This window comes from Pinus tabuliformis, chromosome 3_2 (genome assembly GCF_031772625.1).
Source record: "Pinus tabuliformis cultivar Carrire ecotype Pingquan chromosome 3_2, CPIR1, whole genome shotgun sequence".
Classification (NCBI taxonomy): domain Eukaryota; kingdom Viridiplantae; phylum Streptophyta; class Pinopsida; order Pinales; family Pinaceae; genus Pinus; species Pinus tabuliformis.
Window position 1 is genome coordinate 1,185,277,517 of NC_142302.1, and position 14,780 is coordinate 1,185,292,296.

Sequence of the window (14,780 nt, forward strand, 5' to 3'; positions counted from 1 at the left end):
TTAAGCCCTTACCAGGTTCTTTCAATATTCAGTTCCAGGATCCTTCACGAAGCACTATGCTTAGCACCTCAACACAACAGAATTGGAGATCTTTTCTGAGACTATACGAAAGCACCTTAAATGTAAAGGTACAGTTCAACATTCTGCACTCTATTGATTGGTGGATATACCCATCAGAACTAATATCCACTATGTTTGCAGCACTGAATTCCAACATATGTTGCTTGGCAATCTGAATTCAACGATGGAGTTAGAATTTCGAAACATAATACATCACTCAGATGTAATGACCATCTCTTAGCTAATGACAATTTGTCAGCTGACACCTTATTCGTCTTCTCATATGTAGGCAGTTCCTATAAATTCTTTACTCTTTTGGACGCAGTCCGGACTTAACGCACATTGCAGTGAGGAAATTCAAATAACAATGGCTCACACCTAGTCACACGCACAACAATGCCTTCTCATCGTATTTATCTCGATCTCCTCACTAGTCTGCAGTTGCCACCTTTAAATTGCTTTCAAGATGTTCAACAAACAGCAGAACTCATGAACTGGTAGAGCCCACATTGCAAACATTGTGGTCCACAACTCTGAACATCTCTCACTGTATCAATTCAAAACACAACCTCCCTACTATTAATAAGAAAAATTGTGCAGAATTCATGCAACAACAACAAATGCGGGACCAGGTGCTCAAGTAGGCAGCAGAAGAACCACATACAACCCACGCTCAGAATATTGTAGACTTGGCCCATGAGAATTCCAATGCAACAATATATGGATTCTACAAATGAATTCTTCAAAAAAAAAAAAAAATCAGGCATTTTCGAACAACAATCTCAATGGCCTCTCCTTAACGCAACTTGTTGGACTAACCCCAAGAATTATGAAAGTCTACAGAAATCGCCACATATATGAAAATACGACGAGATGAAAATGCCCATACATTTGTGGTGAAATGGGGCAAATTCCCCCCCAAAAGAAAAATCTCTATGCTAAATGTCCTAGATTTTACGCCAATGCCACATTATTGGCACAAAAACAAAATGTTTTTTTCACAAAATTCTCAGTTTCATGTGCCCGACAGTCAAATACTGACCTCGAAGACGACCATTTCCTGTAGCCCTCGCAAATGGAGCCCTCCACTTCCTAACTGCCTCTAAGGATGGCTCTGTGCATCTTACACCACGTGAATGGACCACAACTTCTGAACGTGATCTGTGCACCTCTACTCCAATAGAACGAACGACCTATATCATCATTCTAGTTTCATGGAGATCTGGAATCATCTTGAATGCTGAAGCAACGTTTGAGCACAGAGATCTCTCGTATCTCCATCGGCCCACAATGATGGACAAACAAAAACTAAAAAATATACTCTCAATTATTTCCCTCTAAGGATGGCTCTGTGCATCTTACACCACGTGAATGGACCACCGCTTCTGAACATGATATGTGAACCTATACTCCAATTGAACGAATGATCTACATCATCATTCTAGTTTCATGGAGATCTGGAATCATTTTGAATGCTGAAACAATGTTTGAGCACAGAGATCCTCGTATCTCCATTGGCCCACGATGATGGATAAACAAAAATAAAAAATATACTCTCAATTATTTCCCTCAGCCCATGACGAGTCAAGCCCACGAGGGACCAAGCCCCGAGGGCTCTGATACCATGTTAAGAAACAGAAAAATCAACTTTATTGAATTAAACATAAGCAGCTCACAGGTGTGGAACACCACTTGGAGACTATCTCTGCAGAACCGTCTATACAACTCTACCTTACATTCATTATATGAAAAATATATAAAATTTACACAAAATTAGGAAAATCCAAACAACACCTTAAAAATCATAAACAAACTCCTAATATAAAATTCAGTTAAACCCTCACTCCATTAACACATTTCTTCATTAATCTTAACAACATCAAACTAAATGCGTAAGGCAACTATGAACAACACCAAATTATTGATAGTTTATATAAATATATGGGTCGTGTTAAAATATGAATCCCTGACACGCATCGTGAGTCATGCAACATAAATCGTCCGCCGTCATTGGCAATCTCGATGATGCATTGCATTCGGTCTCTCCCAGGAATTTAGTTACGATGGATTGAAATTACCGATGTTGGCTCTTCATGGGTGAGGTCGCCCTCAAATTTGACTTTTGTCAGGAGGTGATTTTGATTCCATTTCACATTAAGTTGGACGTACGTTTCAGATCACGTTACTCATATATGTATATTGACATTTGTTAAAACTGTCTCGAGCATCAAAATGAATTTATACTTTCATTTTTTTAATTCAATGGCTTAATTGATATCAGCCTGGTTAGTCTGCTCCGGCGTTAAGTTTAATCGAATATTTTCATAACTCAATTCTTTAATTAATGTCCCAGATATCGCCCAAGGTTTTTTAATTGAATTAGTTTGAGTGTTCACGGAAGTGTTATATGATATTTATATTACTGATTAATATTTTATTATTATTTCGCAATAGGAAAATTAAATATTTTAAATAGAAATTAATTGAGGTCACGTTGCTTTCTTTAATTTAATAATTGTTTAATTAATTTCAATGGTTTAATTTAGCTACGTCTCTTTTGTTTCCGTTTCCGGATCTCAAGTGGGGTTTTTGAATCGAATTTGTTTGTGAGTTTTCAAAAAAGGGTTATAAGATATCTATGTTACAATATTTCATTATTACACAATATCATTGTGTAATAAGAAAAAAAAAAAATTTAGTTAAAAATATTAATAAAAGAGTTGTAAAATTATTTTTAAATATATTTATAAAGTTTTGCATTTTAATTTTAAATATATTTATGAAATTTTGCATTTTCGAGATTGAAATTTATTTATATAAATTTAAAATATATAATATGATTTTGTTAGATATTATAGTATGAGTGAGTTGTGTAATTTTTTTTTATTTTTAATATAAATTAGGGTATACATTTTTTAAAATAAAAATTAAATATTAATAAAATAGTATGATGTATGATTAAAACATAAAATAAGTATACATGCTGATTTGTGATACCTTGCTACAATTGTTTGTGTTTACATCATTATTTATATTTACTTGTCAATATTATTGGTTGTGAGTCAATAATAAAGATCCATCTTAATCCTTGATTTATCAAGCGCCCAGAGGGATCAAATATCTAGAGGTGCAAACTTCTTTTTTGATGCAAAACTTGAGGAAAGGTTTGCACCTCAAGAAATGTGATCCATATCAATGCTTGATAGATCCTAGCTTAAGATGGGTTTAGGCTGGTTATATAATACTATATAATATCTATATTTATATCTATGTGTCTCTTTCTTATTTTCTCTCTCCATCTCACCCCAAACATATGCGCACTCTCTCCATATCTATATTTTTCTCTCCCCCTCCCTATTCCTCTCTCACTCTCTTTGTTCCCCTTCTTTCTCTCTCTCTTCCCCTTCTCCCATTCTCTCTCTCTTCCCTCCCACTCTCCTGTCTCCATCGCTACCTTGTCACTCCCTTTATCGCTCCAGCTTTCTCCCTTTATTTATTTCTTCTTCTTGCCCTCCCTCTCCCCCTCCAACTCCATCTCTCTCTCCTTGTCTCTCTTGAGTCCTCTCTCTTCATTTGTCTCCCACCTCCCTCTGCCTCTCCCCTGATCTCTCTCTCTCTCTCTCTTCCCTCCAACTCTATCACTATCTCCCTTTCCCTTCCCTTCTCTCTCCCCTACATCTCTGTGTCTCCCACTCTCTCTTGCCCTTCTCTTAGTAACTCTCTCAACTGGCATGGTCATGGATTTTTGGTTCGACTAGAACCAGTTACTGGAGCAACCCACCTCACATTGAGTGTTAGATCCAACGAGACAACTACTCTGAATAACCTTCCTCTTATTGCTCTTCTTTTGAAAACTTCCCTTTATGTCGTCCATTTAGTGTAGTGGATGCATTCAGGGATCTTTTACTTATCACGAAGTCGAATTGGTTCAGATTGGGTGGGTGGGACATACCTTTTATTTCTCTATAGAGCCCCTTGCTTTTTATTTATATAAGGAATTTCAAGTGGGGGGTACCTTACTTTTTTTATATTCTTTTGGATGAGGGTGCTCAGGCTCCTCTTCTCTCCCTTTCCTCTTCTCCTCTCTCCCCTCCTCTTCTCTCTCTTCCCTCCTCTCCTCTATCCCTTACTCTCCTTCCATCTCTCTCTCTCTCTCTTCCCTAATCACTATGATGAGTGCTTAATTTATAGGAAATGGATGTGGTTTTGTCATAAATGAGGGTATTAAATGGCCTTACAAACTTGGAGTTAGTTTTCATGGAGCAAGGGATGAGAGGATAGGAGGTTAATGGATCCTTAGCTTATCCAATTTCGAGCTCATAGGAGGAAATAAGAGATGGGATCCTTCTAAAATCATCTAGAATGATGGAATATTCCTAGAACCCTATGCAAATTTCGCTCAATCTCGCCCAGCGCAGGTCAAAGAGGGCCTAAGTGCACTGTAGTGTAGGCCATAGTGGGCCTCCCTTCTTTACAGCACACTGTCTCAAGGCTTGTGTTGCGCTGGTGTCCCAAAGAGGCATTTCAAGAAGTCTTCAAGCCATGAAACTTTCATAGAAGGAAGCATTGAATGACTTGACTTGTCTAGGGCATGTAACAACTGAATTAGGGTTTGATGAGCCCTAATAGTACTGATCTGAACGTCAGGAGTGATGTGCCCAAATAGACTTGTAATAAGGTTGAGCAGCTCCCTTAAGAAATTGCATAATTTTGGAGGGAAACCACCCTTCCCTCCACAAATTGCACAATTTTTTCTAGTAGCCTCGTGGGCTCCACAATTGCACAAATATGCCAGTGAAGCTTCACTGAGAGAATTGTGCAATTCCTCCTAGAATGGCTGCTCAACCCAAAAATTGCGTAATCATGGGCAGTGGTCAGCTGCTCTTCCCATAAATTGTGTGAATCTCCTGGGCAGCGAGCCTAGCTCCCTCCCAGGAATGCACTTTTTTTCCTCTGAGCTGAGCAGACTATTACATGCATAGTTGAGATAAGCAGTTCCACCTGGGACCAAGGAAACTTGACTTGCATGCATGGCATACTTTTTCCCAGAATATAAAAAGAAACATGCAAAAAGCATCCGTAGATTTTAGGGAGCTATTTTTAGCAGCTCGAGGTTACATGCAAATATCATTTTAGAATCTTTCCTCCAAGTGTCACTTTTTCCTAGATTTGCGGCATGCGCGTCATGAGCTTCAAACTTATTTATTCAACGCATCAGAGCTCATTTCTTCACATCAATCTTCGAGCTGTAACATCCCACAACACATCCAAGACTCTCTGACACATCGAGGTCAGCTATTCACTGGTAAGTGGGCTTAACTTGTCCTTTGCATCATTTCTGACACTTTTTTGTGTTTTCACTTCTGTGAGGGTTGTTTGTTTTATTTCTGTGAAATCTTGCTATTGTTTACATGCATACTAGCTTGTACTAACATCGTTCCAGTTTTCATTAGCATCTCACTATTGTCACATGCATGAAACTATTTTGCATGAATGGTCACCGATTTGGTGACTCGCTTTACCCACATGCATGATGTTCAATATTATGAATATTTCATTCACTGTTTTCATGCACGATCATTCACTCCTACTTACACTCAGTATCACCATGCATTCACAATGACATTTGCTTTCAGTTCCTCATCGACGGGTCTAGGAAATCTTGGCCCAAACTCTGCCTCACCCAGCCAACATTGTGCAATCCTGAGAAGGAAGGCTCTATCTTCCCCTCAGTAAATACACATTTATACCTAGTAGATGTCCTCCAGTATTTCATTGCGCAATTTTGAGGGACAATGACTGTTGGCCTAGAAAATTGCACAATGCAGTCACTAGGCCTACAACAACTGCCAGCCTGTCACACTAAGTTGATAGATTTGAGGATGCCCTAGAGTAGGATGCTTCATTGCCCACTCACTGATTTGGAACTTTGGAAAAAATGTCAGAATCTCATCACACCACTAAATGTTTGATTCATTGAGCATGGAACTTCATCAAGCGAGCCAAAAGTATTGAGGATAGGAGCCTCGAATATCAAAATATCTTATGTTAGAAAATTTGAAAAAAAATTGTATTTTATTATTTGCAAAAGGTTCAGAATTATTTTAGTTTTTAAATGTTTTAAGAGAACTGAGTAGTTTTAAAAAGTACTTAGGGCAGTTAATTTTTTTTTAAACTTCCTCTCAATGTAAACTTTCTTTAAAATAAGACCAAGGGACCATTTTTTGGGTTCCAATTTTTGGCCCGGAGATAAAAAAATTGTTGTCCAATGTGTAATTTTTTCTTGGACAATCAATAAATTTTTTAGGTGATTCCTTATGAGAGCTGATTATAGCATGTACTTTTGTCTTTGTAAGTCATTTTATATGTAATTCTTCCATGGAGAAATATGTAATGAAGTTATTGGTTCTTTTTCATTAACAAATTTACTAATGCTTTGATAATAACAAAAGGTACCTCTGCATTTTATTTGAAATAACCTTAAACTACAATTCACATTTTCATCAAGTCACCTTCTTGCATTCCATTATTTCAACCAAGATTTTGTGTAAATAATTTTGTCTCAACCCTATGCATTGAATATTTTTCTCAATATTATTTCTTTCCATACTACAACTTTAGTAAGCTTTACCCACATACATCTTCTCCATCTTCAACGATTTTGTCATTTTTTCCATGCGGAGAGCCTACATTACATTTTAAAGAAACATATCTCGGGAATAATGTTTACTATTAAAAATGGAAATATTTTTACTTATTTTAAATAGATGTTCTAAGCATTGGCCTCATATCAGTTATAGGTTGTCCCTAAGGTTATGATATATTAGATCTATGTAGAAAAAGTGTTTAGCCAAAATTAGCTAGACGTTGCTAGGGCTTCATGAGGTAAAAATGTTAAAGATTGTTGATTTTTTTCCTGACAAGCAAGGATTGTAGAACTGAAGGGAAATTGTTGAGACATTGGTTCATTGGTGGGGAGTTTCACAACTCCTATTGCATTTTCAAAGATTCAGATAATTCATTGAGATATTATTGTGTAAACGTGAATTTAAAATATCCCAAGTTTTTTTTTTTTTTTTTTAATTTAAGCATATGTTAAAAGTAGTTGTAAGCATTTATAGATGTATCTCTTTGGTTATTAAAGAAACATGATTAATATTGTAACAATGGATTCTATATAAATGACTTTGTATAAGAGAAACTATGGTTAATAGGTTCCTATTATATGATAAGGAAGGAATTCATTCCATAAATCTTAGAAAAAAATACTTGTATTGAAACTATGAGCCCATATGAGAGAGGAATTTTTTTCCCCAAGTATGATTCCATAAGGGAGAACACACACATATATCCAAGTATGCAACTAAGGTGACAGGGTTACTATGGTTTAGGAACAACTTAGAAGAAACTTGAGAGTTCTTTTAGGTTTTTCTTTAACCATTATGTAGTCTGTGCTGCATGATAATTCGTTCGTGAAGCTCATAAGCGCTAAAACCTGGGAATTAAGAGTGTGGAATTCTACATTTTTCATTTATGACTTTCCATATTAACTATCATAAATATACACTAATTTCAATAGACATGTCATAAGTTTAAATAAAAAAGTTTTTTTAAAGACAGTTACACACACATATAAAGAAATGGTTAGAAATTAGACAATTACACTAAGTTTGCAATCATAAATAGAGTATGTAGTGTCCTCATCGCCATATGTAATATTGCTCCATTGTTGTAATCTGATTTTGGTTAGAGTGAGTTACAATATGAAGAATGGAGGAAAATCCATGAAAAATATTGGAATACATATGTAAAGGAATATTTTATTAAATTAATGAATGGAATGTAAGTACTAGGAATAAGACACGTGGAGAATGAGGTCCCTGCCAAATAAGTATAAACAAATATCTAATTAGAAAATGATATTGGAATATTCTTCCATCATAATAATTCTAGATGAAATTCTAGATAAACTTAAAGGATGGCAGAGAAACATCCATTAAGTCACTTAGCTGGAGAAAGATACTAAACTTGGATAAAGTATAAAATCTTCGCGGGAGAGAAAGGAAATCTTTTATGGAAACGCCTAGGCTAATTGATAAAAATATCCACAAAAGAAGGACACCGCTAAAGGAAACTTTATTATGAAAGGAAGGTATTAAATACCTACCAAAGGGAACAATAGTGGTTGTTGATACCCTGGCAAGAAATCACAACTCGGGGGTGAACTGGAGGAAAAAAGTTCTAGGTTGGGTGGTAAAGGTGTCAAAATCCTAATTGTAATTCCTCATAGTGATTCTGGTTAGATTGTTTTTTACTTTCAGTTACTTTTATAGTACATGAAATTATAATAAAATGATGTTGTTCATATGAAGGTTGTCAGTATATTCTTAGTTCGTCGAAATTTTTTCATTCCAATAAGATAAGGTATTATTTTGATGTGCCGTGTAGCTAAGAATAATTTAATTTCCTTATTATTCATGCAATCTCTGAAATTAAACTCAATAATACTTAAACTTACTTCTGCATCACTCACTTATACCTATGTGATACATTTATTTGTGCAGAAGAATTCCACTACTTATACATTTACTTCTACAGAATTAAGTGAATACGAAATTCATTCTACAGTTAGCAAGTAGGGAGGTTATGACCAGAAAATAATTATGGCTAAATGGACTCTACTTTTAAGAGGATACTGGATTAATAAATTAAATTGCTAGGAAATCGTATTCATTGTAGCGATGTGGGTATTGAGTAAATTCGAGGTATGCATTCCATTTTGAAGGTTGAATTTATGGATTCATCAGATTGCATGTACTTTATTCCTATAGATCTAGCTACATCAAACCAGAAACAATGGTTATACTGCATATAATTTTCCACCAACCATTTTTACGTAATAAAGGAAAGTAAGAAACTAAGGGCGAAGATAGAATGCTGGGTAGAATACCCAATATTTACAAGGTTTTAATTCCCTTATGGGTTATGGAAAATGTGCTTGTATATTAAAAAGGAAAATATTGAACAAATGTTCTTGGAGATTGTGATTTCTATTGGAGATCGAAAGTAATATTGACAATGTTAATTATTAAACACCTATAAGTATGAAATATGCATAACCTCCCAAAATATTATTTATTTCTTATCGCAAGAAGAATTAAATGTCCATGACATTTAGTTAAATATATGTTCCACATATATGTTAGAGATGAACACAGAGTGAAGAAAAAGTATCAAAATAAACTTTTATAAGAAATAGGCTAACATTTACTCCTGTAGAAATTGGATATCAATATTTCTTGGTAGCTATAATCTAGAGCTACACATAGGATGGAAGTAAGGTATAATCAAGATTTCATTGCGAGGAAACCATCGAATAACTAGTATGCTTAACCATTAAGCCAAAATGATAATGATTTTTATTTTACATGCACAATAAGAATCAGTTGAATTAAGCTAATGATAATTTCTATGAGGAAATAGAGAAGACACTAAAAATGGTTAAAAAAACCCAAATTATCATATATAGAGATAATGGTTCAATTAAATTACATACACTTATATACTTCAGCATGACACCAATAGTGGAGTAGTAATCCATAACAAAATCGCTGAAGGAAACAAATGATAAAACCAAGATAGCATATGTACTGAAGGATTCAAATGGAAATATTGTAATTCATTTTAAAATGACACAGTTGAAGGAATTAAATATATATAAAAATATATGAGAATATCCATAGTGTGGAGAACATTATGGTTGAGATGTTTAGAATCTCAAGGAGGAAGAATATGCTTGAAGCAAGGCCAAAATGTTTAACCAGACACCTCGTATAGCCTGATAGACAGTAAAATCCCAGTGTGATGCACCTTCTTGAACATGATTTATGGAAATAAGAATAGAAAACTAACTTGTGGTGGTGCATAACACTTTTAGTGGTGGAGATGTTAGTCGAAATGAAAGGATGAGGCCAGCCCAGCAAATCCTGACACAATTTACTTGTTGTTACACAACATTTTGTCACTATCCATGTACTCCCCATTCCCTGATCTTGGAGGACCTCTACAGTGAAACTTACATGCTTTCCCTTCATGAAGAAACTCCCATTGTGTCCCTCTTCATGAGCAGAACAATTCCATTTTGCACCACTTCCCCAAAATCTTCTGTTTTTCCTAGTTTACAGGATTCGCGCTAATGGCCCTTATCCTCCTCGCACCGATATCTAGGGATTAACATTGTCCATAGCAATGACCAGAGTGACTGGCCTTTTTTCCAGTCACACCAGTCCTCTTATGGAAAGCCTTTGAAAAAAAGAGCCGAAGCTTCCAGCTCTAGAAGCTTCATAACAGAAGTCTGGTAAATGGTCTGGCCGGATGGGGTCGAGGATGTCAGTTTCGGCTCCTTTCCCCTATAAGGATGGAACTACCTTAAGAGATAATATCTTCTCCCATGAGAAGAGGATCCATCTCCCATCCATTCATGCTATATAAACCTCCCTTTTCCCAAGCACAATCTAGCGTTAGTGTTGAAGACTTAATGTTGGTGTGCTAGTGCTAATTAAGTTTGGAGTAAACAATAGGCTATTCATAGCTGTAGCTCTCTAGTTATGTGAGGGAGAAGTGTGAATTTGGTTTAGTGTAAAGCCTAAAGGGAAGAGCCTTCAAAATATCATTGTTGAGGCCATCATGGAATTATATCAGAAGTGTGTGGGAACCTAGTTTTGTCAGAGGAGAACGACAATGCCAAGACAATGGTTGTAATCTCTTCTTGATTGAATATATATGCAACTATCAATTTATTTACCACATGATGTGTCAACTTACATGTTCATGGTTTAATGTTTCTTGAATTGTTAAATAGGTTGAATTACAATTTGTCTAATCTCACAGTTGTTATTTGCTGTTGTTTACTTGTTTCAGGTGTTTGAAGAAGGAAATGAGAAATACCTGGAGTGAGCAAGAAAGGACATCATCAAACAGGATAAGCATACTAAGAGGTAGGCCCTCTTAATTGGTTCTAACCTAATGAAATCTTCCATAAAATGTTAGTTGTGGCTAGACCCATTATCGAGCTAGAGGAATTGCTTGTGTCCGCACTCATAATTTTACTTCACCACAAATTGGCAACCATACTGGGGAGCCAATCCTTCTGTTTGTCTTGTTTGATATTTTATGATTTTGTGTGAACTTTTCTAGTTCCACTTTTTCCCTTTGGTTTTTTTCTTTTTCTTTGCTTATTGGTCTAAGTTTCAAGTTCATAGTAGCAAATCTAGTCCTAACATTTTATTTTTCTTGGCTCCCTCGCTCAGCACTCTTAATTCAGTCACAGGCGTGTCGATCAACGATATGCTGAGAAACAGTCGTTCTGATGTCCCCATAGCGTGTTAGAAAGTTATATATATTACAGAGCAATGGAACACATAAAATATTGCAGAAATATAAACACAAAAAATGCATAAAACAAGAGAGACACAGATATAGGTGGTTCACCCAGTTTGGGCTACATCCATGGAGAAACAACTAGTCCTTCCTTTTATATTATCCAGCAAACTGAAGAGATACAACCTACAATAGATCCGTTGTAACACCCTCTTCACTCTCAATCTCCTCTCTCTTCCTCACTCAGAATACAGAGATACATAGACACAATACAATTCCCTCATATATAGTGAGGGGTTGTCTTCTAGGGAAAAAAACCCTAAACTAAACATAACTTCCACCGTCAGATCATCTGCCTAATGAATGGCCCAGATTGACTAGAAATTACTAGACTTTTACAAGGCAATTTTACATCTATTTTTAGCTTCGGGGGCGCTGCCCCCGAACCCTCACCGAGGGACCATTGGCCCTCGGAGCCCCCAGCCGGGGGGGATCGGCTGCCCCGAAGCCCTGCAGGGGAGACAAGTGCCCCCCGCGTGGAGGGGTGTACAGTCTTCCTGGGGTATTCATCCGGCTAAGACCTTTGAATACAGAAGATAATCAGGCTCCACACCCAACATGGTGGTTGTTGTCAGTTAGGAAGTCATGACGATGCCTGTAAGTGAAGATAAGGGTTTGTCCCCAATCTTGACGAGTGTGTTTTGGCCTCATGATTTCGACCCCGTAAGCCTTTTAGACCATTTTCTCCCTGACTGGAAAGTTGATTTTCATTTGTTTTTGTTTGCTTGTTTATTTGTCATATTTCCGCTTGCTTTCTTCAGTAATTAGGTGGTTAGTGGCACTAGGTCATCTAGATTGTCATCCATTCAGCTGATTGTGAACTCAATGAGTAGAGTTGTTGGTGCATTTACTCCTTGCATTTTGTTTATGGTCTTGTTATGGCTTTGACCTCCATTACATAAGTTTGAAAAGTTTTCATTTTCTTATCTAAATGTTTCTTTTCTGGCATGGATCATAGTGCTTGCCTTGTTTTTGGTAAAGTCGGTGCTTCATTAGTTTGAATGAGTTTCTCTTTTCATGTTTTTGTTTACTTGAAGAGCTAATTGTCTCGAATTTTTTTTCATTGAAGTGTTGTATGTGAAAAATTCATTTCATCATTTCATGCAAAAGTATGAAATTCTAATTTGTTGCATTAGTATGCTATGGTATTCAGCATCGTTAAAGACTGGGATTGCATTGGAATTTGAAACAAAAAAGAACTCTTTTTTCTTTTAGAAGGACTGTTAGAAATGTAATTTTCAGGAAACTAGGAGTTGGAATGTATTTTTCATTAGTTTATTTTCTCAAAAGTGAAGTAGTGGAAAATCATTTTTCTTTCAGTTGCTTGGTTGTTTGCATTTGATTTTGTGTTCTCTAACCTCTCTAGTGTAGACAATTCATCAAATTGAAAGGGTCTTGTCTCATTTAGCTGCATTTATTGTTTTTCGAGTCACATCACTAAGGCCTGAAAACTGAGACATAACTCAAGATAAACTTTAAAATGAACTCAATTAACCTAAGGTGCATTTGAAATCTAACGATCATATCTAGAAGGTCTAGGCTAGAGATGTGTTCTGACATCCTTAAACCTAGCAGCTGTCATTAGCTTCGGCATTTGAAAATGCTATTACAGATTTGTGCTCCCCGTACCATCGAGTATATAACCTGAGACCCCTCTAGGTTGCAATCCTTTATCCATAGGAAGTTGATTTAGTTGCCTTGCAAACGTGATACACCGAACACAATATTCAGGGAGATTGCCTGCCCATACTTCTTGGTTCGCCGGGAGGTATTCTAGAGTTCATAGTTGCCTGGTAATCCTTTTTACCTAGGTCATCCAGAATAGTCATTTGATATTTTTGACTAATTAAAATTAGAATATCATTCGAGTGCTTGTCCTTTCAACCTCGTTTCCAATCAAAAGCAATAGAGTCATCTTTGTTTCTTTCTCTACTCTTAAAAATGAAAGAGCACCAGTCTATTTATGCTTCTCAATAAACTAATTTCCCACGATCTGATAACATCATGTTAGCCTTTTCTAGACCAAATCGTGCATTTCCCTTAAAGAAAATTTTAAAGCCTTGAAGTTTATCTCTCTCTTTTCTTGTTAATTAAGACAAGGTCATCATGGATGAACCATCTGGTTCACCTAGTTCCTCTTCCTCTCCTATGTCTGAAAGATTTCCTGAGGAGCTATTTGCTGAATTACCAGAGTCACTCGAGGACCAATATGTTGAACTTGGGTTGTGTCATATTCTTTCCATGACTAGCCCACGTAGGGATGAAGGGTGTTGTTGGGAAAAGTATCCAATACGGAATGACCCTATCCCACTCTAAGGGTGATAGTACCTCAGCAACAATCGAAGCAAAGCTATCTAAGATTTCTTCTTTATGAAAGTAAAATAGGGGAGAAAGTGATCCACTAACCAATGTCTTTCGCTAATGGTTGATCCAATCTTCTCTCCTTGCTGCTTGCTCCCAGCTCCTTGCTCTTTCACTGGCCCAGCTACACCAAGATCCTGCAAAATGGCAAGAGAGGGAAACTACAAGAAGCATACATTCATAATTGATTCAAGGATTAGAATAAATCAAATACACAAGTATAACAATACACAATTGAGACACATGCATATAGAAGAACCTCAAATGCTTTATTAATGGAAGAAGTAAAGTTCAGGAAGTGATACAACCATAAAAGGCCCAATCCAGCATCACATCCCAGCAGAACGAAATCTCCTCTTCACCTCCTTCAAAGCAAATCACCCAATAGTTCTAAACTCAAACCAACAGCACTTCCTTACATTCACAAGATTCCAGCCTCCCTAGACCTCATGAGAGAGCTCTATATATAGGAGTTTTGGAGAAAGGATGAGTCAGCTTGAAGCTGGCATGAAGCTGACTAGTGTCCTCTCCCACTTCAGTTATTCTTCAGTTCTTGAGTCCACTTGGAGGTTCTTGCTTCCACTTGGAGATCTAGACCCTCTTACTCATCACCAGTCGAATTCCTTGATCCAAATGTCATTTTGGAAGCTTCCTGGGCATTGACACCTTGAGGAATGACTATGCCACATGTCCCAACTCGCCTAGCGCAGGTAGCCTTCTTTGCAGTTGACATTCAGCGCAGGTAGACAGTGGAGCAGTTGACATTCAGCGCAGATGCTCAGTGGAGCAGTTGACATGATCCAGAATTAGCTTGTTTTTGAGTGTTTTCAGGTGGAGAACTGCTATTCAGTACTGTGGTTTACTGACATTGTTCCTCTAGGGGTAGGAGCAACATGTTTAGGGACTTTGGATCCCTTAGA